Source organism: Chiloscyllium punctatum, chromosome X (genome assembly GCF_047496795.1).
Source record: "Chiloscyllium punctatum isolate Juve2018m chromosome X, sChiPun1.3, whole genome shotgun sequence".
Taxonomy (NCBI): Eukaryota; Metazoa; Chordata; class Chondrichthyes; order Orectolobiformes; family Hemiscylliidae; genus Chiloscyllium; species Chiloscyllium punctatum.
Window position 1 is genome coordinate 2,890,563 of NC_092791.1, and position 27,612 is coordinate 2,918,174.

Consider the following 27,612-nt stretch of genomic DNA (forward strand, 5'->3'; position numbering starts at 1 on the left):
CAGAGGGCGCGAAACAGAGGGTCTGAAACAGAGGGTCTCAAACAGAGGGTCTGAAACAGTGGGCGCGAAACAGAGGAGGCGAAACAGAGGGCGGGAAACAGAGGGGCAGAAACAGAGGGTCTGAAGCAGAGGGTGCTAAACAGAGGGCGCGAAACAGAGGGCGAGAATCAGAGGGTCTGAAACAGAGGGTCTGAAACAGAGGGTCTGAAACAGAGGGCGCGAAACAGAGGGCCGAAACAGAGGGTCTGAAACAGAGGGGCCGAAACAGAGGGCGAGAAACAGAGGGTCTGAAAAAGAGGGTCTGAAACAGAGGGTCTGAAACAGAGGGGCTGAAACAGAGGGGCTGAAACAGAGGTTCCGAAACAGAGGGCGAGAAACAGAGGGGCCGAAACAGAGGGCGGGAAACAGAGGGGCCGAGACAGAGGGCGAGAAACAGAGGGGCCGAAACAGAGGGCGAGAAACAGAGGGTCTGAAACAGAGGGGCCGAAACAGAGGGCGAGAAACAGAGGGTCTGAAACAGAGGGCCTGAAACAGAGGGTCTGAAACAGAGGGTCTGAAACAGAGGGCACAAAACAGAGGGCGAGAAACAGAGGGTCTGAAACAGAGGGTGTGAAACAGAGGGGCTGAAACAGAGGGTCTGAAACAGAGGGTCTGAAACAGAGGGTCTGAAACAGAGGGCGAGAAACAGAGGGGCTGAAACAGAGGGTCTGAAACAGAGGGCGAGAAACAGGGTCTGAAACTGAGGGCGAGAAAGAGAGGGTCTGAAACAGAGGGTCTGAAACAGAGGGGCTGAAACAGAGGGCGAGAAACAGAGGGTCTGAAACAGAGGGCGAGAAACAGAGGGTCTGAAACAGAGGGGCTGAAACAGAGCGCGAGAAACAGGGGGGCTGAAACAGAGTGGCTGAAACAGAGGGGCTGAAACAGAGGGTCTGAAACAGAGGGCGCGAAAAACAGGGCGCGAAACAGAGAGGGCGAGAAACAGAGGGTCTGAAACAGAGGGGCTGAAACAGAGGGCGAGAAACAGAGGGTCTGAAACAAAGGGCGCGAAACAGAGGGGCCGAAGCAGAGGGCGAGAAACAGAGGGGCCGAAACAGAGGGTCTGAAACATAGGGTGCAAAACAGAGGGCGAGAAACAGAGGGTCTGAAACAGAGGGTCTGAAACAGAGGGCGCGAAACAGAGGGGCCGAAACAGAGGGCGGGAAACCGAGGGGCCGAAACAGAGGGTCTTAAACAGAGGGTCTGAAACAGAGGGTCTGAAACAGAGGGCGCGAAACAGAGGGGCCGAAACAGAGGGTGGGAAACAGAGGGGCCGAAACAGAGGGTCTGAAGCAGAGGGCGCGAAACAGAGGGCGCGAAACAGAGGGGGAGAAACAGAGGGTCTGAAACAGAGGGTCTGAAACAGAGGGTCTGAAACAGAGGGCGCGAAACAGAGGGGCCGAAACAGAGGGCGAGAAACGGAGGGTCTGAAACAGAGGGTCTGAAACAGACGGTCTGAAACAGAGGGCGAGAAACAGAGGGCGAGAAACAGAGGGTCTGAAACAAAGAGTCTGAAACAGAGGGCGTGAAACAGAGGGCGAGAAACAGAGGGTCTGAAACAGAGGGTCTGAAACAGAGGTTCTGAAACAGGAGGCGAGAAACAGAGGGCGAGAAACAGAGGGCGCGAAACAGAGGGGCCGATACAGAGGGCGGCAAACAGAGGGGCCGAAACAGAGGGTCTGAAACAGATGGCGCGAAACAGAGGGCGCGAAACAGAGGGCGAGAAACAGTGGGTCTGAAACAGAGGGTCTGAAACAGAGGGCGCGAAACAGAGGGGCCGAAACAGAGGGCGGGAAGCAGAGGGGCCGAAACAGAGGGTCTTAAACAGAGGGCGCGAAACAGAGGGCGCGAAACAGAGGGTCTGAAACAGAGGGTCTCAAACAGAGGGTCTGAAACAGTGGGCGCGAAACAGAGGAGCCGAAACAGAGGGCGGGAAACAGAGGGGCAGAAACAGAGGGTCTGAAGCAGAGGGTGCTAAACAGAGGGCGCGAAACAGAGGGCGAGAATCAGAGGGTCTGAAACAGAGGGTCTGAAACAGAGGGTCTGAAACAGAGGGCGCGAAACAGAGGGCCGAAACAGAGGGTCTGAAACAGAGGGGCCGAAACAGAGGGCGAGAAACAGAGGGTCTGAAAAAGAGGGTCTGAAACAGAGGGTCTGAAACAGAGGGGCTGAAACAGAGGGGCTGAAACAGAGGTTCCGAAACAGAGGGCGAGAAACAGAGGGGCCGAAACAGAGGGCGGGAAACAGAGGGGCCGAGACAGAGGGCGAGAAACAGAGGGGCCGAAACAGAGGGCGAGAAACAGAGGGTCTGAAACAGAGGGGCCGAAACAGAGGGCGAGAAACAGAGGGTCTGAAACAGAGGGCCTGAAACAGAGGGTCTGAAACACAGGGTCTGAAACAGAGGGCACAAAACAGAGGGCGAGAAACAGAGGGTCTGAAACAGAGGGTGTGAAACAGAGGGGCTGAAACAGAGGGTCTGAAACAGAGGGTCTGAAACAGAGGGTCTGAAACAGAGGGCGAGAAACAGAGGGGCTGAAACAGAGGGTCTGAAACAGAGGGCGAGAAACAGGGTCTGAAACTGAGGGCGAGAAAGAGAGGGTCTGAAACAGAGGGTCTGAAACAGAGGGGCTGAAACAGAGGGCGAGAAACAGAGGGTCTGAAACAGAGGGCGAGAAACAGAGGGTCTGAAACAGAGGGGCTGAAACAGAGCGCGAGAAACAGGGGGGCTGAAACAGAGTGGCTGAAACAGAGGGGCTGAAACACAGGGGCTGAAACAGTGGGTCTGAAAAAAAGGGTCTGAAACAGAGGGGCTGAAACAGAGGGTCTGAAACAGAGGGCGCGAAAAACAGGGCGCGAAACAGAGAGGGCGAGAAACAGAGGGTCTGAAACAGAGGGGCTGAAACAGAGGGCGAGAAACAGAGGGTCTGAAACAAAGGGCGCGAAACAGAGGGGCCGAAGAAGAGGGCGAGAAACAGAGGGGCCGAAACAGAGGGTCTGAAACATAGGGTGCAAAACAGAGGGCGAGAAACAGAGGGTCTGAAACAGAGGGTCTGAAACAGAGGGCGCGAAACAGAGGGGCCGAAACAGAGGGCGGGAAACCGAGGGGCCGAAACAGAGGGTCTTAAACAGAGGGTCTGAAACAGAGGGTCTGAAACAGAGGGCGCGAAACAGAGGGGCCGAAACAGAGGGTGGGAAACAGAGGGGCCGAAACAGAGGGTCTGAAGCAGAGGGCGCGAAACAGAGGGCGCGAAACAGAGGGGGAGAAACAGAGGGTCTGAAACAGAGGGTCTGAAACAGAGGGTCTGAAACAGAGGGCGCGAAACAGAGGGGCCGAAACAGAGGGCGAGAAACAGAGGGGCCGAAACAGAGGGCGAGAAACAGAGGGTCTGAAACAGAGGGTCTGAAACAGAGGGTCTGAAACAGAGGGTCTGAAACAGAGAGCGCGAAACAGAGGGCGCGAAACAGAGGCGAGAAACAGAGGGTCTGAAACAGAGGGCGTGAAACAGAGGGCCTGAAACAGAGGGTCTGAAACAGAGGGTCTGAAACAGAGGGTCTGAAAGAGAGGGCGAGAAACAGAGGGTCTGAAACAGAGGCCGAGAAACAGAAGGTCTGAAACAGAGGGTCTGAAACAGACGGTCTGAAACAGAGGGCGAGAAACAGAGGGCGAGAAACAGAGGGTCTGAAACAGAGGGTCTGAAACAGAGGGCGCGAAACAGAGGGCGAGAAAGAGAGGGTCTGAAACAGAGGGAACTGAAACAGACGGTCTGAAACAGAGGGCGAGAAACAGAGCGCGCGAAACAGAGTGGCCGAAACAGAGGGCGGCAAACAGAGGAGCCGAAACAGAGGATCTGAAACAGATGGCGCGAAACAGAGGGCGCGAAACAGAGGGCGAGAAACAGAGGGTCTGAAACAGAGGGTCTGAAACAGAGGGCGCGAAACAGAGGGGCCGAAACAGAGGGCGGGAAACAGAGGGGCCGAAACAGATGGTCTTAAACAGAGGGCGCGAAACAGAGGGCGCGAAACAGAGGGTCTGAAACAGAGGGTCTGAAACAGAGGGTCTGAAACAGTGGGCGCGAAACAGAGGGTCCGAAACAGAGGGCGGGAAACAGAGGGGCCGAAACAGAGGGTCTGAAGCAGAGGGTGCGAAACAGAGGGCGCCAAACAGAGGGCGAGAAACAGAGGGTCTGAAACAGAGGGTCTGAAACAGAGGGCGCGAAACAGAGGGGCCGAAACAGAGGGCGAGAAACAGAGGGGCCGAAACAGAGGGCGATAAACAGAGGGTCTGAAACAGAGGGTCTGAAACAGAGGGGTTGAAACAGAGGGGCTGAAACAGAGGGTCCGAAACAGAGGGCGAGAAACAGAGGGGCCGAAACAGAGGGCGAGAAACAGAGGGGCCGAGACAGAGGGCGAGAAACAGAGGGGCCAAAACAGAGGGCGAGAAACAGAGGGTCTGAAACAGAGGGGCCGAAACAGAGGGCGAGAAACAGAGGGTCTGAAACAGAGGGCCTGAAACAGAGGGTCTGAAACAGAGGGTCTGAAACAGAGGGCACAAAACAGAGGGCGAGAAACAGAGGGACTGAAACAGAGGGCGTGAAACAGAGGGGCTGAAACAGAGGGTCTGAAACAGAGGGTCTGAAACAGACGGTCTGAAACAGAGGGCGAGAAACAGAGGGGCTGAAACAGAGGGTCTGAAACAGAGGGCGAGAAACAGAGGGTCTGAAACAGAGGGCGAGAAAAACAGGGGCTGAAACAGAGGGTCTGAAACAGAGGGGCTGAAACAGAGGGGCTGAAACAGAGGGCGAGAAACAGAGGGTCTGAAACAGAGGGTCTGAAACAGAGGGGCTGAAACAGAGGGTCTGAAACAGAGGGCGAGAAACAGAGGGCGAGAAACAGAGGGTCTGAAACAGAGGGCGAGAAACAGAGGGTCTGAAACAGGGGGGCTGAAAGAGAGCGCGAGAAACAGAGGGGCTGAAACAGAGTGGCTGAAACAGAGGGGCTGAAACAGAGGGCGCGAAACAGAGGGTCCGAAACAGAGGGCGAGAAACTGAGGGGCCGAAACAGAGCGTCTGAAACAGAGGGCGCGAAACAGAGGGCGCGAAACAGCGGGCGAGAAACAGAGGGTCTGAAACAGAGGGGCTGAAACAGAGGACGAGAAACAGAGGGTCTGAAACAGTGGGTCTGAAACAGATGGTCTGAAACAGAGGGGCTGAAACAGAGGGGCTGAAACATAAGGTCTGAAACAGTGGGCGCGAAACAGAGGGCGCGAAACAGAGAGGGCGAAACAGAGGGTCTGAAACAGAGGGGCTGAAACAGAGGGCGAGAAACAGAGGGTCTGAAACAAAGGGCGCGAAACAGAGGGGCCGAAGCAGAGGGCGAGAAACAGAGGGGCCGAAACAGAGGGTCTGAAACAGAGGGCGCGAAACAGAGGGCGAGAAACAGAGGGTCTGAAACAGAGGGTCTGAAACAGAGGGCGCGAAACAGAGGGGCCGAAACAGAGGGCGGGAAACAGAGGGGCCGAGACAGAGGGCGAGAAACAGAGGGGCCGAAACAGAGGGCGAGAAACAGAGGGTCTGAAACAGAGGGGCCGAAACAGAGGGCGAGAAACAGAGGGTCTGAAACAGAGGGCCTGAAACAGAGGGTCTGAAACAGAGGGTCTGAAACAGAGGGGCTGAAACAGAGGGGCTGAAACAGAGGGGCTGAAACAGAGGGCGAGAAACAGAGGGGCCGAAACAGAGGGCGGGAAACAGAGGGGCCGAGACAGAGGGCGAGAAACAGAGGGGCCGAAACAGAGGGCGAGAAACAGAGGGTCTGAAACTGAGGGGCCGAAACAGAGGGCGAGAAACAGAGGGTCTGAAACAGAGGGCCTGAAACAGAGGGTCTGAAACAGAGGGTCTGAAACAGAGGGCAGAAAACAGAGGGCGAGAAACAGAGGGTCTGAAACAGAGGGCGTGAAACAGAGGGGCTGAAACAGAGGGTCTGAAACAGAGGGTCTGAAACAGAGGGTCTGAAACAGAGGGCGAGAAACAGGGTCTGAAACAGAGGGCGAGAAAGAGAAGGTCTGAAACAGAGGGTCTGAAACAGAGGGGCTGAAACAGAGGGCGAGAAACAGAGGGTCTGAAACAGAGGGCGAGAAACAGAGGGTCTGAAACAGAGGGGCTGAAAGAGAGCGCGAGAAACAGGGTGGCTGAAACAGAGTGGCTGAAACAGGGGGGCTGAAACACAGGGGCTGAAACAGAGGGTCCGAAACAGAGGGCGAGAAACTGAGGGGCCGAAACAGAGCGTCTGAAACAGAGGGCGCGAAACAGAGGGCGCGAAACAGCGGGCGAGAAACAGAGGTTCTGAAACAGAGGGGCTGAAACAGAGGACGAGAAACAGAGGGTCTGAAACAGTGGGTCTGAAAAAAAGGGTCTGAAACAGAGGGGCTGAAACAGAGGGTCTGAAACAGAGGGTGCGAAAAACAGGGCGCGAAACAGAGAGGGCGAGAAACAGAGGGTCTGAAACAGAGGGGCTGAAACAGAGGGCGAGAAACAGAGGGTCTGAAACAAAGGGCGCGAAACAGAGGGGCCGAAGCAGAGGGCGAGAAACAGAGGGGCCGAAACAGAGGGTCTGAAACATAGGGTGCATAACAGAGGGCGAGAAACAGAGGGTCTGAAACAGAGGGTCTGAAACAGAGGGCGCGAAACAGAGGGGCCGAAACAGAGGGCGGGAAACTGAGGGGCCGAAACAGAGGGTCTTAAACAGAGGGTCTGAAACAGAGGGTCTGAAACAGAGGGTGCGAAACAGAGGGGCCGAAACAGAGGGCGGGAAACAGAGGGGCCGAAACAGAGGGTCTGAAGCAGAGGGCGCGAAACAGAGGGCGCGAAACAGAGGGGGAGAAACAGAGGGTCTGAAACAGAGGGTCTGAAACAGAGGGTCTGTAACAGAGGGCGCGAAACAGAGGGGCCGAAACAGAGGGCGAGAAACAGAGGGGCCGAAACAGAGGGCGAGAAACAGAGGGTCTGAAACAGAGGGTCTGAAACAGAGGGTCTGAAACAGAGGGTCTGAAACAGAGAGCGCGAAACAGAGGGCGCGAAACAGAGGCGAGAAACAGAGGGTCTGAAACAGAGGGCGTGAAACAGAGGGCCTGAAACAGAGGGTCTGAAACAGAGGGTCTGAAACAGAGGGTCTGAAAGAGAGGGCGAGAAACAGAGGGTCTGAAACAGAGGCCGAGAAACAGAAGGTCTGAAACAGAGGGTCTGAAACAGACGGTCTGAAACAGAGGGCGAGAAACAGAGGGCGAGAAACAGAGGGTCTGAAACAAGGGTCTGAAACAGGGGGCGCGAAACAGAGGGCGAGAAAGAGAGGGTCTGAAACAGAGGGTACTGAAACAGACGGTCTGAAACAGAGGGCGAGAAACAGAGGGCGCGAAACAGAGTGGCCAAAACAGAGGGCGGCAAACAGAGGGGCCGAAACAGAGGGTCTGAAACAGATGGCGCGAAACAGAGGGCGCGAAACAGAGGGCGAGAAACAGAGGGTCTGAAACAGAGGGTCTGAAACAGTGGGCGCGAAACAGAGGGGCCGAAACAGAGGGCGGGAAACAGAGGGGCCGAAACAGAGGGTCTGAAGCAGAGGGCGCGAAACAGAGGGCGCCAAACAGAGGGCGAGAAACAGAGGGTCTGAAACAGAGGGTCTGAAACAGAGGGTCTGAAACAGAGGGCGCGAAACAGAGGGGCCGAAACAGAGGGCGAGAAACAGAGGGGCCGAAACAGAGGGCGATAAACAGAGGGGCCGAGACAGAGGGCGAGAAACAGAGGGGCCAAAACAGAGGGCGAGAAACAGAGGGTCTGAAACAGAGGGGCCGAAACAGAGGGCGAGAAACAGAGGGTCTGAAACAGAGGGCCTGAAACAGAGGGTCTGAAACAGAGGGTCTGAAACGGAGGGCACAAAACAGAGGGCGAGAAACAGAGGGACTGAAACAGAGGGCGTGAAACAGAGGGGCTGAAACAGAGGGTCTGAAACAGAGGGTCTGAAACAGAGGGTCTGAAACAGAGGGCGAGAAACAGAGGGGCTGAAACAGAGGGGCCGAAACAGAGGGCGAGAAACAGTGGGTCTGAAACAGAGGGCGAGAAACACAGGGGCTGAAACAGAGGGTCTGAAACAGAGGGGCTGAAACAGAGGGCGAGAAACAGAGGGTCTGAAACAGAGGGTCTGAAACAGAGGGGCTGAAACAGAGGGTCTGAAACAGAGGGCGAGAAACAGAGGGCGAGAAACAGAGGGTCTGAAACAGAGGGCGAGAAACAGAGGGTCTGAAACAGGGGGGCTGAAAAAGAGCGCGAGAAACAGAGGGGCTGAAACAGAGTGGCTGAAACAGAGGGGCTGAAACAGAGGGCGCGAAACAGAGGGTCCGAAACAGAGGGCGAGAAACTGAGGGGCCGAAACAGAGCGTCTGAAACAGAGGGCGCGAAACAGAGGGCGCGAAACAGCGGGCGAGAAACAGAGGGTCTGAAACAGAGGGGCTGAAACAGAGGACGAGAAACAGAGGGTCTGAAACAGAGGGCGAGAAACAGAGGGGCCGAAACAGAGGGCGAGAAACAGAGGGTCTGAAACAGTGGGTCTGAAACAGATGGTCTGAAACAGAGGGGCTGAAACAGAGGGGCTGAAACAGAGGGGCTGAAACATAAGGTCTGAAACAGTGGGCGCGAAACAGAGGGCGCGAAACAGAGAGGGCGAAACAGAGGGTCTGAAACAGAGGGGCTGAAACAGAGGGCGAGAAACAGAGGGTCTGAAACAAAGGGCGCGAAACAGAGGGGCCGAAGCAGAGGGCGAGAAACAGAGGGGCCGAAACAGAGGGTCTGAAACAGAGGGCGCGAAACAGAGGGCGAGAAACAGAGGGTCTGAAACAGAGGGTCTGAAACAGAGGGCGCGAAACAGAGGGGCCGAAACAGAGGGCGGGTAACAGAGGGGCCGAAACAGAGGGTCTTAAACAGAGGGCGCGAAACAGAGGGCGCAAACAGAGGGTCTGAAACAGAGGGTCTGAAACAGAGGGTCTGAAACAGAGGGCGCGAAAAAGAGGGGCCGAAACAGAGGGCGGGAAACAGAGGGGCCGAAACAGAGGGTCTGAAGCAGAGGCGCGAAACAGAGGGCGCGAAACAGAGGGCGAGAAACAGAGGGCGAGAAACAGGGGGGCCGAAACAGAGGGCGAGAAACAGAGGGTCTGAAACAGAGGGGCTGAAACAGAAGGCGAGAAACAGAGGGGCTGAAACAGAGGGGCTGAAACAGAGGGGCTGAAACAGAGGGGCTGAAACAGAGGGCGAGAAACTGAGGGTCAGAAACAGAGGGTCTGAAACAGAGGGGCTGAAACAGAGGGTCTGAAACAGAGGGCGAGAAACAGAGGGCGAGAAACAGAGGGCGAGAAACAGAGTGTCTGAAACAGAGGGGCTGAAACAGAGGGCGAGAAACAGAGGGTCTGAAACAGAGGGTTTGTAACAGACGGCGAGAAACAGAGGGTCTGAAACAGACGGTCTGAAACAGAGGGTCTGAAACAGAGGGGCTGAAACAGAGGGCGCGAAACAGAGGGCGCGAAACAGAGGGCGCGAAACAGAGGGGCCGAAACAGAGGGCGAGAAACAGAGGGGCCGAAACAGAGGGCGAGAAACAGAGGGTCTGAAACAGAGGGTCTGAAACAGAGGGTCTGAAACAGAGGGTCTGAAACAGAGAGCGCGAAACAGAGGGCGCGAAACAGAGGCGAGAAACAGAGGGTCTGAAACAGAGGGCGTGAAACAGAGGGCCTGAAACAGAGGGTCTGAAACAGAGGGTCTGAAACAGAGGGTCTGAAAGAGAGGGCGAGAAACAGAGGGTCTGAAACAGAGGCCGAGAAACAGAAGGTCTGAAACAGAGGGTCTGAAACAGACGGTCTGAAACAGAGGGCGAGAAACAGAGGGCGAGAAACAGAGGGTCTGAAACAAGGGTCTGAAACAGGGGGCGCGAAACAGAGGGCGAGAAAGAGAGGGTCTGAAACAGAGGGTACTGAAACAGACGGTCTGAAACAGAGGGCGAGAAACAGAGGGCGCGAAACAGAGTGGCCAAAACAGAGGGCGGCAAACAGAGGGGCCGAAACAGAGGGTCTGAAACAGATGGCGCGAAACAGAGGGCGCGAAACAGAGGGCGAGAAACAGAGGGTCTGAAACAGAGGGTCTGAAACAGTGGGCGCGAAACAGAGGGGCCGAAACAGAGGGCGGGAAACAGAGGGGCCGAAACAGAGGGTCTGAAGCAGAGGGCGCGAAACAGAGGGCGCCAAACAGAGGGCGAGAAACAGAGGGTCTGAAACAGAGGGTCTGAAACAGAGGGTCTGAAACAGAGGGCGCGAAACAGAGGGGCCGAAACAGAGGGCGAGAAACAGAGGGGCCGAAACAGAGGGCGATAAACAGAGGGGCCGAGACAGAGGGCGAGAAACAGAGGGGCCAAAACAGAGGGCGAGAAACAGAGGGTCTGAAACAGAGGGGCCGAAACAGAGGGCGAGAAACAGAGGGTCTGAAACAGAGGGCCTGAAACAGAGGGTCTGAAACAGAGGGTCTGAAACAGAGGGCACAAAACAGAGGGCGAGAAACAGAGGGACTGAAACAGAGGGCGTGAAACAGAGGGGCTGAAACAGAGGGTCTGAAACAGAGGGTCTGAAACAGAGGGTCTGAAACAGAGGGCGAGAAACAGAGGGGCTGAAACAGAGGGGCCGAAACAGAGGGCGAGAAACAGAGGGTCTGAAACAGAGGGCGAGAAACACAGGGGCTGAAACAGAGGGTCTGAAACAGAGGGGCTGAAACAGAGGGCGAGAAACAGAGGGTCTGAAACAGAGGGTCTGAAACAGAGGGGCTGAAACAGAGGGTCTGAAACAGAGGGCGAGAAACAGAGGGCGAGAAACAGAGGGTCTGAAACAGAGGGCGAGAAACAGAGGGTCTGAAACAGGGGGGCTGAAAAAGAGCGCGAGAAACAGAGGGGCTGAAACAGAGTGGCTGAAACAGAGGGGCTGAAACAGAGGGCGCGAAACAGAGGGTCCGAAACAGAGGGCGAGAAACTGAGGGGCCGAAACAGAGCGTCTGAAACAGAGGGCGCGAAACAGAGGGCGCGAAACAGCGGGCGAGAAACAGAGGGTCTGAAACAGAGGGGCTGAAACAGAGGACGAGAAACAGAGGGTCTGAAACAGAGGGCGAGAAACAGAGGGGCCGAAACAGAGGGCGAGAAACAGAGGGTCTGAAACAGTGGGTCTGAAACAGATGGTCTGAAACAGAGGGGCTGAAACAGAGGGGCTGAAACAGAGGGGCTGAAACATAAGGTCTGAAACAGTGGGCGCGAAACAGAGGGCGCGAAACAGAGAGGGCGAAACAGAGGGTCTGAAACAGAGGGGCTGAAACAGAGGGCGAGAAACAGAGGGTCTGAAACAAAGGGCGCGAAACAGAGGGGCCGAAGCAGAGGGCGAGAAACAGAGGGGCCGAAACAGAGGGTCTGAAACAGAGGGCGCGAAACAGAGGGCGAGAAACAGAGGGTCTGAAACAGAGGGTCTGAAACAGAGGGCGCGAAACAGAGGGGCCGAAACAGAGGGCGGGTAACAGAGGGGCCGAAACAGAGGGTCTTAAACAGAGGGCGCGAAACAGAGGGCGCAAACAGAGGGTCTGAAACAGAGGGTCTGAAACAGAGGGTCTGAAACAGAGGGCGCGAAAAAGAGGGGCCGAAACAGAGGGCGGGAAACAGAGGGGCCGAAACAGAGGGTCTGAAGCAGAGGCGCGAAACAGAGGGCGCGAAACAGAGGGCGAGAAACAGAGGGCGAGAAACAGGGGGGCCAAAACAGAGGGCGAGAAACAGAGGGTCTGAAACAGAGGGGCTGAAACAGAAGGCGAGAAACAGAGGGGCTGAAACAGAGGGGCTGAAACAGAGGGGCTGAAACAGAGGGGCTGAAACAGAGGGCGAGAAACTGAGGGTCAGAAACAGAGGGTCTGAAACAGCGGGGCTGAAACAGAGGGTCTGAAACAGAGGGCGAGAAACAGAGGGCGAGAAACAGAGGGCGAGAAACAGAGTGTCTGAAACAGAGGGGCTGAAACAGAGGGCGAGAAACAGAGGGTCTGAAACAGAGGGTTTGTAACAGACGGCGAGAAACAGAGGGTCTGAAACAGACGGTCTGAAACAGAGGGTCTGAAACAGAGGGGCTGAAACAGAGGGCGCGAAACAGAGGGTCTGAAACAGAGGGTCTGAAACAGAGGGGCCGAAACAGAGGGTGAGAAACAGAGGTTCTGAAACAGAGGGGCCGAAACAGAGGGCGAGAAACAGAGGGTCTGAAACAGAGGGTCTGAAACAGAGGGTTTGAAACAGAGTGCGAGAAACAGAGGGTCTGAAACAGAGGGGCTGAAACAGAGGGTCTGAAACAGAGGGCGCGAAACACAGGGTCTGAAACAGAGGGGTTGAAACAGAGTGCGCGAAACAGAGGTTCTGAAACAGAGGGCGCGAAACAGAGGGGCTGAAACAGAGGTTCTGAAACAGAGGGCCTGAAACAGAGGGGCTGAAACAGAGGGCGCGAAACAGAGGATCTGAAACAGAGGGTCTGAAACAGAGGGTCTGAAACAGAGGGGCCGAAACAGAGGGTGAGAAACAGAGGTTCTGAAACAGAGGGGCCGAAACAGTGGGCGCGAAACAGAGGGTCTGAAACAGAGGGGCTGAAACAGTGGGGCTGAAACAGAGGGCGCGAAACAGAGGGTGAGAAACAGAGGTTCTGAAACAGAGGGGCCGAAACAGAGGGCGAGAAACAGAGGGTCTGAAACAGAGGGTCTGAAACAGAGGGTTTGAAACAGAGGGCGAGAAACAGAGGGTCTGAATCAGAGGGTCTGAAACAGAGGGTCTGAAACAGAGGGCGCGAAACAGAGGGTCTGAAACAGAGGGGCTGAAACAGAGGGCGCGAAACAGAGGGTCTGAAACAGAGGGCGCGAAACAGAGGGGCTGAATCAGAGGGTCTGAAACAGTGGCGCTGAAACAGAGGGTCTGAAACAGAGGGCGAGAAACAGAGGGCGAGAAACAGAGGTCGAGAAACAGAGGGCGAGAAACAGAGGTTCTGAAACAGAGGGGCTGAAACAGAGGGGCTGAAGCAGAGCGGGAGAAACAGAGGGGCTGAAACAGAGGGCGCGAAACAGAGGGGCCAAAACAGAGGGCGAGAAACAGAGGGGCCGAAACAGAGGGCGAGAAACAGAGTGGCTGAAACAGAGGGTTGAAACAGAGGGTCTGAAACAGAGGGGCTGAAACAGAGGGGCTGAAACAGAGGGTCCGAAACAGAGGGCGAGAAACAGAGGGGCCGAAACAGAGGGCGAGAAACAGAGGGGCCGAAACAGAGGGCGAGAAACAGAGGGGCCGAAACAGAGGGCGAGAAACAGAGGGTCTGAAACAGAGGGGCCGAAACAGAGGGCGATAAACAGAGGGTCTGAAACAGAGGGTCTGAAACAGAGGGTCTGAAAAAGAGGGCGAGAAATAGAGGGTCTGAAACAGAGGGTCTGAAACAGAGGGTCTGAAACAGAGGGCGTGAAACAGAGGGTCTGAAACAGAGGGGCTGAAACAGAGGGCGCGAAACAGAGGGTCTGAAACAGAGGGCGCGAAACAGAGTGCGCGAAACAGAGGGTCTGAAACAGAGGGGCTGAAACAAAGGGGCCGAAACAGAGGGCGAGAAACAGAGGTTCTGAAACAGAGGGCCCGAAACAGAGGGCGCGAAACAGAGGGTCTGAAACAGAGGGTCTGAAACAGAGGGGCCGAAACAGAGGGCGAGAAACAGAGGTTCTGAAACAGAGGGCCCGAAACAGAGGGCGAGAAACAGAGGGTCTGAAACAGAGAGTCTGAAACAGAGGGTTTGAAACAGAGGGCGAGAAACAGAGGGTCTGAAACAGAGGGTCTGAAACAGAGGGCGCGAAACAGAGGGTCTGAAACAGAGGGGCTGAAACAGACGGCTCGAAACAGAGGGTCTGAAACAGAGGGCGCGAAACAGAGGATCTGAAACAGAGGGTCTGAAACAGAGGGGCCGAAACAGAGGGTGAGAAACAGAGGTTCTGAAACAGAGGGGCCGAAACAGTGGGCGCGAAACAGAGGGTCTGAAACAGAGGGGCTGAAACAGAGGGGTTGAAACAGAGGGCGCGAAACAGAGGGTCTGAAACAGAGGGGCAGAAACAGAGGGGCAGAAACAGAGGGTGAGAAACAGAGGTTCTGAAACAGAGGGGCCGAAACAGAGGGCGAGAAAAGGAAGGTCTGAAACAGAGGGTCTGAAACAGAGGGTTTGAAACAGAGGGCGAGAAACAGAGGGTCTGAAACAGAGGGTCTGAAACAGAGGGTCTGAAACAGAGGGTCTGAAACAGAGGGCGCGAAACAGAGGGTCTGAAACAGAGGGGCTGAAACAGAGGGCGCGAAACAGAGGGTCTGAAACAGAGGGCGCGAAACAGAGGGGCTGAAACAGAGGGTCTGAAACAGTGGCGCTGAAACAGAGGGTCTGAAACAGAGGGTCTGAAACAGAGGGTCTGAAACTGAGGGTGTGAAACAGAGGGCGCGAAACTGAGGGCGCGAAACAGAGGGCGAGAAACAGAGGGTCTGAAACACAGGGTCTGAAACAGAGGGGCTGAAGCAGAGGGCGAGAAACAGAGGGTCTGAAACAGAGGTTCTGAAACAGCGGGGCTGAAACAGAGGGTCTGAAACAGCGGGCGAGAAACAGAGGGCGAGAAACAGAGGGTCTGAAACAGAGGGGCTTAAACAGAGGGTCTGAAACAGAGGGTTTGAAACAGACGGCGAGAAACAGAGGGTCTGAAACAGACGGTCTGAAACAGAGGGTCTGAAACAGAGGGGCTGAAACAGAGTGCGCGAAACAGAGGGTCTGAAACAGAGGGTCTGAAACAGAGGGGCCGAAACAGAGGGTGAGAAACAGAGGTTCTGAAACAGAGGGGCCGAAACAGAGGGCGAGAAACAGAGGGTCTGAAACAGAGGGGCTGAAACAGAGGGCGCGAAACAGAGGGTCTGAAACAGAGGGCGCGAAACACAGGGGCTGAAACAGAGGGTCTGAAACAGAGGGGCCGAAACAGAGGGCGAGAAACAGAGGGTCTGAAACAGAGGGGCTGAAACAGAGGGCGAGAAACAGGGTCTGAAACAGAGGGTTTGAAACAGACGGCGAGAAACAGAGGGTCTGAAACAGAGGGTTTGAAACAGACGGCGAGAATCAGAGGGTCTGAAACAGACGGTCTGAAACAGAGGGTCTGAAACAGAGGGGCTGAAGCAGAGGGCGAGAAACAGAGGGTCTGAAACAGAGGGTCTGAAACAGAGGGGCCGAAACAGAGGGTGAGAAACAGAGGTTCTGAAAAAGAGGGGCCGAAACAGAGGGCGAGAAACAGAGGGTCTGAAACAGAGGGTCTGAAACAGAGGGTTTGAAACAGAGGGCGAGAAATAGAGGGTCTGAAACAGAGGGTCTGAAACAGAGGGCGCGAAACAGAGGGTCTGAAACAGAGGGGCTGAAACAGAGTGCGCGAAACAGAGGTTCTGAAACAGAGGGCGCGAAACAGAGGGGCTGAAACAGAGGGTCTGAAACAGAGGGGCCGAAACAGAGGGTGAGAAACAGAGGTTCTGAAACAGAGGGGCCGAAACAGTGGGCGCGAAACAGAGGGTCTGAAACAGAGGGGCTGAAACAGAGGGGCTGAAACAGAGGGTCTGAAACAGAGGGCGCGAAACAGAGGGCGCGAAACAGAGGCGGAGAAACAGAGGGTCTGAAACAGAGGGTCTGAAACAGAGGGTCTGAAACAGAGGGCGCGAAACAGAGGGGCCGAAACAGAGGGCGCGAAACAGAGGGCGCGAAACAGAGGCGAGAAACAGAGGGTCTGAAACAGAGGGCGTGAAACAGAGGGCCTGAAACAGAGGGTCTGAAACAGAGGGTCTGAAACAGAGGGTCTGAAAGAGAGGGCGAGAAACAGAGGGTCTGAAACAGAGGCCGAGAAACAGAAGGTCTGAAACAGAGGGTCTGAAACAGACGGTCTGAAACAGAGGGCGTGAAACAGAGGGCGAGAAACAGAGGTTCTGAAACAGAGGGTCTGAAACAGAGGGCGCGAAACAGAGGGCGAGAAAGAGAGGGTCTGAAACAGAGGGTACTGAAACAGATGGTCTGAAACAGAGGGCGAGAAACAGAGGGCGCGAAACAGAGTGGCCGAAACAGAGGGCAGCAAACAGAGGGGCCGAAACAGAGTGTCTCAAACAGATGGCGCGAAACAGAGGGCGCGAAACAGAGGGCGAGAAACAGAGGGTCTGAAACAGAGGGTCTGAAACAGAGGGCGCGAAACAGAGGGGCCGAAACAGAGGGCGGGAAACAGAGGGGCCGAAACAGAGGATCTTAAACAGAGGGCACGAAACAGAGGGCGCGAAACAGAGGGTCTGAAACAGAGGGTCTGAAACAGAGGGTCTGAAACAGTGGGCGCGAAACAGAGGGGCCGAAACAGAGGGCGGGAAACAGAGGGGCCGAAACAGAGGGTCTGAAGCAGAGGGCGCAAAACAGAGGGCGCCAAACAGAGGGCGAGAAACAGAGGGTCTGAAACAGAGGGTCTGAAACAGAGGGTCTGAAACAGAGGGCGCGAAACAGAGGGGCCGAAACAGAGGGCGAGAAACAGAGGGGCCGAAACAGAGGGCGATAAACAGAGGGTCTGAAACAGAGGGTCTGAAACAGAGGGGTTGAAACAGAGGGGCTGAAACAGAGGGTCCGAAACAGAGGGCGAGAAACAGAGGGGCCGAAACAGAGGGCGAGAAACAGAGGGGCCGAGACAGAGGGCGAGAAACAGAGGGGCCAAAACAGAGGGCGAGAAACAGAGGGTCTGAAACAGAGGGGCCGAAACAGAGGGCGAGAAACAGAGGGTCTGAAACAGAGGGCCTGAAACAGAGGGTCTGAAACAGAGGGTCTGAAACAGAGGGCACAAAACAGAGGGCGAGAAACAGAGGGTCTGAAACAGAGGGCGTGAAACAGAGGGGCTGAAACAGAGGGTCTGAAACAGAGGGATCTGAAACAGAGGGTCTGAAACAGAGGGCGAGAAACAGAGGGGCTGAAACAGAGGGTCTGAAACAGAGGGCGAGAAACAGAGGGTCTGAAACAGAGGGTGAGAAACACAGGGGCTGAAACAGAGGGTCTGAAACAGAGGGGCTGAAAAAGAGGGGCTGAAACAGAGGGCGAGAAACAGAGGGTCTGAAACAGAGGGTCTGAAACAGAGGGGCTGAAACAGAGGGTCTGAAACAGAGGGCGAGAAACAGAGGGCGAGAAACAGAGGGTCTGAAACAGAGGGCGAGAAACAGAGGGTCTGAAACAGGGGGGCTGAAAGAGAGCGCGAGAAACAGAGGGGCTGATACAGAGTGGCTGAAACAGAGGGGCTGAAACAGAGGGCGCGAAACAGAGGGTCCGAAACAGAGGGCGAGAAACTGAGGGGCCGAAACAGAGCGTCTGAAACAGAGGGCGCGAAACAGAGGGCGCGAAACAGCGGGCGAGAAACAGAGGGGCTGAAACAGAGGGTCTGAAACAGTGGCGCTGAAACAGAGGGTCTGAAACAGAGGGTCTGAAACAGAGGGTCTGAAACTGAGGGTGTGAAACAGAGGGCGCGAAACTGAGGGCGCGAAACAGAGGGCGAGAAACAGAGGGTCTGAAACACAGGGTCTGAAACAGAGGGGCTGAAGCAGAGGGCGAGAAACAGAGGGTCTGAAACAGAGGTTCTGAAACAGCGGGGCTGAAACAGAGGGTCTGAAACAGAGGGTCTGAAACAGAAGGCGAGAAACAGAGGGTCTGAAACAGAGGGGCTTAAACAGAGGGCGAGAAACAGAGGGTCTGAAACAGAGGGTTTGAAACAGACGGCGAGAAACAGAGGGTCTGAAACAGACGGTCTGAAACAGAGGGTCTGAAACAGAGGGGCTGAAACAGAGTGCGCGAAACAGAGGGTCTGAAACAGAGGGTCTGAAACAGAGGGGCCGAAACAGAGGGTGAGAAACAGAGGTTCTGAAACAGAGGGGCCGAAACAGAGGGCGAGAAACAGAGGGTCTGAAACAGAGGGGCTGAAACAGAGGGCGCGAAACAGAGGGTCTGAAACAGAGGGCGCGAAACAGAGGGGCTGAAACAGAGGGTCTGAAACAGAGGGGCCGAAACAGAGGGCGAGAAACAGAGGGTCTGAAACAGAGGGGCTGAAACAGAGGGCGAGAAACAGAGGGTCTGAAACAGAGGGTTTGAAACAGACGGCGAGAAACAGAGGGTCTGAAACAGACGGTCTGAAACAGAGGGTCTGAAACAGAGGGGCTGAAACAGAGTGCGCGAAACAGAGGGTCTGAAACAGAGGGTCTGAAACAGAGGGGCCGAAACAGAGGGTGAGAAACAGAGGTTCTGAAAAAGAGGGGGCGAAACAGAGGGCGAGAAACAGAGGGTCTGAAACAGAGGGTCTGAAACAGAGGGTTTGAAACAGAGGGCGAGAAATAGAGGGTCTGAAACAGAGGGTCTGAAAAAGAGGGTCTGAAACAGAGGGCGTGAAACAGAGGGTCTGAAACAGAGGGGCTGAAACAGAGTGCGCGAAACAGAGGTTCTGAAACAGAGGGCGCGAAACAGAGGGGCTGAAACAGAGGGTCTGAAACAGAGGGGCTGAAACAGAGGGGCTGAAACAGAGGGCGCGAAACAGAGGATCTGAAACAGAGGGTCTGAAACAAAGGGGCCGAAACAGAGGGTGAGAAACAGAGGTTCTGAAACAGAGGGGCCGAAACAGTGGGCGCGAAACAGAGGGTCTGAAACAGAGGGGCTGAAACAGAGTGGCTGAAACAGAGGGTCTGAGGCAGAGGGCGCGAAACAGAGGGCGCGAAACAGAGGCGGAGAAACAGAGGGTCTGAAACAGAGGGTCTGAAACAGAGGGTCTGAAACAGAGGGCGCGAAACAGAGGGGCCGAAACAGAGGGCGCGAAACAGAGGGCGCGAAACAGAGGCGAGAAACAGAGGGTCTGAAACAGAGGGCGTGAAACAGAGGGCCTGAAACAGAGGGTCTGAAAGAGAGGGCGAGAAACAGAGGGTCTGAAACAGAGGGCGAGAAACAGAAGGTCTGAAACAGAGGGTCTGAAACAGACGGTCTGAAACAGAGGGCGAGAAACAGAGGGCGAGAAACAGAGGGTCTGAAACAGAGGGTCTGAAACAGAGGGCGCGAAACAGAGGGCGAGAAAGAGAGGGTCTGAAACAGAGGGTACTGAAACAGACGGTCTGAAACAGAGGGCGAGAAACAGAGGGCGCGAAACAGCGGGGCTGAAACAGAGGGTCTGAAACAGAGGGCGAGAAACAGAGGGCGATTAACAGAGGGTCTGAAACAGAGGGGCTTAAACAGAGGGCGAGAAACAGAGGGTCTGAAACAGAGGGTCTGAAACAGAGGGCGCGAAACAGAGGGGCCAAAACAGAGGGCGGGAAACAGAGGGGCCGAAACAGAGGGTCTTAAACAGAGGGCGCGAAACAGAGGGCGCGAAACAGAGGGTCTGAAACAGAGGGTCTGAAACAGAGGGTCTGAAACAGTGGGCGCGAAACAGAGGGGCCGAAACAGAGGGCGGGAAACAGAGGGGCTGAAACAGAGGGTCCGAAACAGAGGGCGAGAAACAGAGGGGCCGAAACAGAGGGCGAGAAACAGAGGGGCCGAGACAGAGGGCGAGAAACAGAGGGGCCAAAACAGAGGGCGAGAAACAGAGGGTCTGAAACAGAGGGGCCGAAACAGAGGGCGAGAAACAGAGGGTCTGAAACAGAGGGCCTGAAACAGAGGGTCTGAAACAGAGGGTCTGAAACAGAGGGCACAAAACAGAGGGCACAAAACAGAGGGTCTGAAACAGAGGGCGTGAAACAGAGGGGCTGAAACAGAGGGTCTGAAACAGAGGGATCTGAAACAGAGGGTCTGAAACAGAGGGCGAGAAACAGAGGGGCTGAAACAGAGGGTCTGAAACAGAGGGCGAGAAACAGAGGGTCTGAAACAGAGGGTGAGAAACACAGGGGCTGAAACAGAGGGTCTGAAACAGAGGGGCTGAAAAAGAGGGGCTGAAACAGAGGGCGAGAAACAGAGGGTCTGAAACAGAGGGTCTGAAACAGAGGGGCTGAAACAGAGGGTCTGAAACAGAGGGCGAGAAACAGAGGGCGAGAAACAGAGGGTCTGAAACAGAGGGCGAGAAACAGAGGGTCTGAAACAGGGGGGCTGAAAGAGAGCGCGAGAAACAGAGGGGCTGATACAGAGTGGCTGAAACAGAGGGGCTGAAACAGAGGGCGCGAAACAGAGGGTCCGAAACAGAGGGCGAGAAACTGAGGGGCCGAAACAGAGCGTCTGAAACAGAGGGCGCGAAACAGAGGGTGCGAAACAGCGGGCGAGAAACAGAGGGGCTGAAACAGAGGGTCTGAAACAGTGGCGCTGAAACAGAGGGTCTGAAACAGAGGGTCTGAAACAGAGGGTCTGAAACTGAGGGTGTGAAACAGAGGGCGCGAAACAGAGGGCGCGAAACAGAGGGCGAGAAACAGAGGGTCTGAAACACAGGGTCTGAAACAGAGGGGCTGAAGCAGAGGGCGAGAAACAGAGGGTCTGAAACAGAGGTTCTGAAACAGCGGGGCTGAAACAGAGGGTCTGAAACAGAGGGCGAGAAACAGAGGGTCTGAAACAGAGGGGCTTAAACAGAGGGCGAGAAACAGAGGGTCTGAAACAGAGGGTTTGAAACAGACGGCAAGAAACAGAGGGTCTGAAACAGATGGTCTGAAACAGAGGGTCTGAAACAGAGGGGCTGAAACAGAGGGTCTGAAACTGAGGGTGTGAAACAGAGGGTCTGAAACAGAGGGCACAAAACAGAGGGCGAGAAACAGAGGGTCTGAAACAGAGGGCGTGAAACAGAGCGGCTGAAACAGAGGGTCTGAAACAGAGGGATCTGAAACAGAGGGTCTGAAACAGAGGGCGAGAAACAGAGGGGCTGAAACAGAGGGTCTGAAACAGAGGGCGAGAAACAGAGGGTCTGAAACAGAGGGTGAGAAACACAGGGGCTGAAACAGAGGGTCTGAAACAGAGGGTCTGAAAAAGAGGGGCTGAAACAGAGGGCGAGAAACAGAGGGTCTGAAACAGAGGGTCTGAAACAGAGGGGCTGAAACAGAGTGTCTGAAACAGAGGGCGAGAAACAGAGGGCGAGAAACAGAGGGTCTGAAACAGAGGGCGAGAAACAGAGGGTCTGAAACAGGGGGGCTGAAAGAGAGCGCGAGAAACAGAGGGGCTGATACAGGGTGGCTGAAACAGAGGGGCTGAAACAGAGGGCGCGAAACAGAGCGTCTGAAACAGAGGGCGCGAAACAGAGGGCGCGAAACAGCGGGCGTGAAACAGAGGGGCTGAAACAGAGGGTCTGAAACAGTGGCGCTGAAACAGAGGGTCTGAAACAGAGGGTCTGAAACAGAGGGTCTGAAACTGAGGGTGTGAAACAGAGGGCGCGAAACAGAGGGCGCGAAACAGAGGGCGAGAAACAGAGGGTCTGAAACACAGGGTCTGAAACAGAGGGGCTGAAGCAGAGGGCGAGAAACAGAGGGTCTGAAACAGAGGTTCTGAAACAGCGGGGCTGAAACAGAGGGTCTGAAACAGAGGGTCTGAAACAGAAGGCGAGAAACAGAGGGTCTGAAACAGAGGGGCTTAAACAGAGGGCGAGAAACAGAGGGTCTGAAACAGAGGGTTTGAAACAGACGGCGAGAAACAGAGGGTCTGAAACAGACGGTCTGAAACAGAGGGTCTGAAACAGAGGGGCTGAAACAGAGTGCGCGAAACAGAGGGTCTGAAACAGAGGGTCTGAAACAGAGGGGCCGAAACAGAGGGTGAGAAACAGAGGTTCTGAAACAGAGGGGCCGAAACAGAGGGCGAGAAACAGAGGGGCTGAAACAGAGGGCGCGAAACAGAGGGTCTGAAACAGAGGGCGCGAAACAGAGGGGCTGAAACAGAGGGTCTGAAACAGAGGGGCCGAAACAGAGGGCGAGAAACAGAGGGTCTGAAACAGAGGGGCTGAAACAGAGGGCGAGAAACAGAGGGTCTGAAACAGAGGGTTTGAAACAGACGGCGAGAAACAGAGGGTCTGAAACAGACGGTCTGAAACAGAGGGTCTGAAACAGAGGGGCTGAAACAGAGTGCGCGAAACAGAGGGTCTGAAACAGAGGGTCTGAAACAGAGGGGCCGAAACAGAGGGTAAGAAACAGAGGTTCTGAAAAAGAGGGGCCGAAACAGAGGGCGAGAAACAGAGGGTCTGAAACAGAGGGTCTGAAACAGAGGGTTTGAAACAGAGGGCGAGAAATACAGGGTCTGAAACAGAGGGTCTGAAACAGAGGGTCTGAAACAGAGGGCGTGAAACAGAGGGTCTGAAACAGAGGGGCTGAAACAGAGTGCGCGAAACAGAGGTTCTGAAACAGAGGGCGCGAAACAGAGGGGCTGAAACAGAGGGTCTGAAACAGAGGGGCTGAAACAGAGGGGCTGAAACAGAGGGCGCGAAACAGAGGATCTGAAACAGAGGGTCTGAAACAGAGGGGCCGAAACAGAGGGTGAGAAACAGAGGTTCTGAAACAGAGGGGCCGAAACAGTGGGCGCGAAACAGAGGGTCTGAAACAGAGGGGCTGAAACAGAGGGGCTGAAACAGAGGGTCTGAGGCAGAGGGCGCGAAACAGAGGGCGCGAAACAGAGGCGGAGAAACAGAGGGTCTGAAACAGAGGGTCTGAAACAGAGGGTCTGAAACTGAGGGCGCGAAACAGAGGGGCCGAAACAGAGGGCGCGAAACAGAGGGCGCGAAACAGAGGCGAGAAACAGAGGGTCTGAAACAGAGGGCGTGAAACAGAGGGCCTGAAACAGAGGGTCTGAAACAGAGGGTCTGAAACAGAGGGTCTGAAAGAGAGGGCGAGAAACAGAGGGTTTGAAACAGAGGCCGAGAAACAGAAGGTCTGAAACAGAGGGTCTGAAACAGACGGTCTGAAACAGAGGGCGAGAAACAGAGGGCGAGAAACAGAGGGCGAGAAACAGAGGGTCTGAAACAGAGGGCGCGAAACAGAGGGCGAGAAAGAGAGGGTCTGAAACAGAGGGTACTGAAACAGACGGTCTGAAACAGAGGGCGAGAAACAGAGGGCGCGAAACAGCGGGGCTGAAACAGAGGGTCTGAAACAGAGGGCGAGAAACAGAGGGCGAGAAACAGAGGGTCTGAAACAGAGGGGCTTAAACAGAGGGCGAGAAACAGAGGGTCTGAAACAGAGGGTCTGAAACAGAGGGCGCGAAACAGAGGGGCCGAAACAGAGGGCGGGAAACAGAGGGGCCGAATCAGAGGGTCTTAAACAGAGGGCGCGAAACAGAGGGCGCGAAACAGAGGGTCTGAAACAGAGGGTCTGAAACAGAGGGTCTGAAACAGTGGGCGCGAAACAGAGGGGCCGAAACAGAGGGCGGGAAACAGAGGGGCTGAAACAGAGGGTCCGAAACAGAGGGCGAGAAACAGAGGGGCCGAAACAGAGGGCGAGAAACAGAGGGGCCGAGACAGAGGGCGAGAAACAGAGGGGCCAAAACAGAGGGCGAGAAACAGAGGGTCTGAAACAGAGGGGCCGAAACAGAGGGCGAGAAACAGAGGGTCTGAAACAGAGGGCCTGAAACAGAGGGTCTGAAACAGAGGGTCTGAAACAGAGGGCACAAAACAGAGGGCACAAAACAGAGGGTCTGAAACACAGGGCGTGAAACAGAGGGGCTGAAACAGAGGGTCTGAAACAGAGGGATCTGAAACAGAGGGTCTGAAACAGAGGGCGAGAAACAGAGGGGCTGAAACAGCGGGTCTGAAACTGAGGGGCCGAAACAGAGGGTCTGAAACAGAGGGTGAGAAACACAGGGGCTGAAACAGAGGGTCTGAAACAGAGGGGCTGAAAAAGAGGGGCTGAAACAGAGGGCGAGAAACAGAGGGTCTGAAACAGAGGGTCTGAAACAGAGGTGCTGAAACAGAGGGTCTGAAACAGAGGGCGAGAAACAGAGGGCGAGAAACAGAGGGTCTGAAACAGAGGGCGAGAAACAGAGGGTCTGAAACAGGGGGGCTGAAAGAGAGCGCGAGAAACAGAGGGGCTGATACAGAGTGGCTGAAACAGAGGGGCTGAAACAGAGGGCGCGAAACAGAGGGTCCGAAACAGAGGGCGAGAAACTGAGGGGCCGAAACAGAGCGTCTGAAACAGAGGGCGCGAAACAGAGGGCGCGAAACAGCGGGCGAGAAACAGAGGGGCTGAAACAGAGGGTCTGAAACAGTGGCGCTGAAACAGAGGGTCTGAAACAGAGGGCCTGAAACAGAGGGTCTGAAACTGAGGGTGTGAAACAGAGGGCGCGAAACAGAGGGCGCGAAACAGAGGGCGAGAAACAGAGGGTCTGAAACACAGGGTCTGAAACACAGGGTCTGAAACAGAGGGTCTGAAACAGAGGGCGAGAAACAGAGGGCGAGAAACAGAGGGTCTGAAACAGAGGGGCTTAAACAGAGGGCGAGAAACAGAGGGTCTGAAACAGAGGGTTTGAAACAGACGGCGAGAAACAGAGGGTCTGAAACAGATGGTCTGAAACAGAGGGTCTGAAACAGAGGGGCTGAAACAGAGTGCGCGAAACAGAGGGTCTGAAACAGAGGGTCTGAAACAGAGGGGCCGAAACAGAGGGTGAGAAACAGAGGTTCTGAAACAGAGGGGCCGAAACAGAGGGCGAGAAACAGAGGGTCTGAAACAGAGGGGCTGAAACAGAGGGCGAGAAACAGAGGGTCTGAAACAGAGGGTCTGAAACAGAGGGTTTGAAACAGAGGGCGAGAAATACAGGGTCTGAAACAGAGGGTCTGAAACAGAGGGTCTGAAACAGAGGGCGTGAAACAGAGGGTCTGAAACAGAGGGGCTGAAACAGAGTGCGCGAAACAGAGGTTCTGAAACAGAGGGCGCGAAACAGAGGGGCTGAAACAGAGGGTCTGAAACAGAGGGGCTGAAACAGAGGGGCTGAAACAGAGGGCGCGAAACAGAGGATCTGAAACAGAGGGTCTGAAACAGAGGGGCCGAAACAGAGGGTGAGAAACAGAGGTTCTGAAACAGAGGGGCCGAAACAGTGGGCGCGAAACAGAGGGTCTGAAACAGAGGGGCTGAAACAGAGGGGCTGAAACAGAGGGTCTGAGGCAGAGGGCGCGAAACAGAGGGCGCGAAACAGAGGCGGAGAAACAGAGGGTCTGAAACAGAGGGTCTGAAACAGAGGGTCTGAAACTGAGGGCGCGAAACAGAGGGGCCGAAACAGAGGGCGCGAAACAGAGGGCGCGAAACAGAGGCGAGAAACAGAGGGTCTGAAACAGAGGGCGTGAAACAGAGGGCCTGAAACAGAGGGTCTGAAACAGAGGGTCTGAAACAGAGGGTCTGAAAGAGAGGGCGAGAAACAGAGGGTCTGAAACAGAGGCCGAGAAACAGAAGGTCTGAAACAGAGGGTCTGAAACAGACGGTCTGAAACAGAGGGCGAGAAACAGAGGGCGAGAAACAGAGGGTCTGAAACAGAGGGTCTGAAACAGAGGGCGCGAAACAGAGGGCGAGAAAGAGAGGGTCTGAAACAGAGGGTACTGAAACAGACGGTCTGAAACAGAGGGCGAGAAACAGAGGGCGCGAAACAGCGGGGCTGAAACAGAGGGACTGAAACAGAGGGCGAGAAACAGAGGGCGAGAAACAGAGGGTCTGAAACAGAGGGGCTTAAACAGAGGGCGAGAAACAGAGGGTCTGAAACAGAGGGTCTGAAACAGAGGGCGCGAAACAGAGGGGCCGAAACAGAGGGCGGGAAACAGAGGGGCCGAATCAGAGGGTCTTAAACAGAGGGCGCGAAACAGAGGGCGCGAAACAGAGGGTCTGAAACAGAGGGTCTGAAACAGAGGGTCTGAAACAGTGGGCGCGAAACAGAGGGGCCGAAACAGAGGGCGGGAAACAGAGGGGCTGAAACAGAGGGTCCGAAACAGAGGGCGAGAAACAGAGGGGCCGAAACAGAGGGCGAGAAACAGAGGGGCCGAGACAGAGGGCGAGAAACAGAGGGGCCAAAACAGAGGGCGAGAAACAGAGGGTCTGAAACAGAGGGGCCGAAACAGAGGGCGAGAAACAGAGGGTCTGAAACAGAGGGCCTGAAACAGAGGGTCTGAAACAGAGGGTCTGAAACAGAGGGCACAAAACAGAGGGCACAAAACAGAGGGTCTGAAACACAGGGCGTGAAACAGAGGGGCTGAAACAGAGGGTCTGAAACAGAGGGATCTGAAACAGAGGGTCTGAAACAGAGGGCGAGAAACAGAGGGGCTGAAACAGCGGGTCTGAAACTGAGGGGCCGAAACAGAGGGTCTGAAACAGAGGGTGAGAAACACAGGGGCTGAAACAGAGGGTCTGAAACAGAGGGGCTGAAAAAGAGGGGCTGAAACAGAGGGCGAGAAACAGAGGGTCTGAAACAGAGGGTCTGAAACAGAGGGGCTGAAACAGAGGGTCTGAAACAGAGGGCGAGAAACAGAGGGCGAGAAACAGAGGGTCTGAAACAGAGGGCGAGAAACAGAGGGTCTGAAACAGGGGGGCTGAAAGAGAGCGCGAGAAACAGAGGGGCTGATACAGAGTGGCTGAAACAGAGGGGCTGAAACAGAGGGCGCGAAACAGAGGGTCCGAAACAGAGGGCGAGAAACTGAGGGGCCGAAACAGAGCGTCTGAAACAGAGGGCGCGAAACAGAGGGCGCGAAACAGCGGGCGAGAAACAGAGGGGCTGAAACAGAGGGTCTGAAACAGTGGCGCTGAAACAGAGGGTCTGAAACAGAGGGTCTGAAACAGAGGGTCTGAAACTGAGGGTGTGAAACAGAGGGCGCGAAACAGAGGGCGCGAAACAGAGGGCGAGAAACAGAGGGTCTGAAACACAGGGTCTGAAACACAGGGTCTGAAACAGAGGGTCTGAAACAGAGGGCGAGAAACAGAGGGCGAGAAACAGAGGGTCTGAAACAGAGGGGCTTAAACAGAGGGCGAGAAACAGAGGGTCTGAAACAGAGGGTTTGAAACAGACGGCGAGAAACAGAGGGTCTGAAACAGATGGTCTGAAACAGAGGGTCTGAAACAGAGGGGCTGAAACAGAGTGCGCGAAACAGAGGGTCTGAAACAGAGGGTCTGAAACAGAGGGGCCGAAACAGAGGGTGAGAAACAGAGGTTCTGAAACAGAGGGGCCGAAACAGAGGGCGAGAAACAGAGGGTCTGAAACAGAGGGGCTGAAACAGAGGGCGCGAAACAGAGGGTCTGAAACAGAGGGCGCGAAACAGAGGGGCTGAAACAGAGGGTCTGAAACAGAGGGGCCGAAACAGAGGGCGAGAAACAGAGGGTCTGAAACAGAGGGGCTGAAACAGAGGGCGAGAAACAGAGGGTCTGAAACAGAGGGTTTGAAACAGACGGCGAGAAACAGAGGGTCTGAAACAGACGGTCTGAAACAGAGGGTCTGAAACAGAGGGGCTGAAACAGAGTGCGCGAAACAGAGGGTCTGAAACAGAGGGTCTGAAACAGAGGGGCCGAAACAGAGGGTGAGAAACAGAGGTTCTGAAAAAGAGGGGCC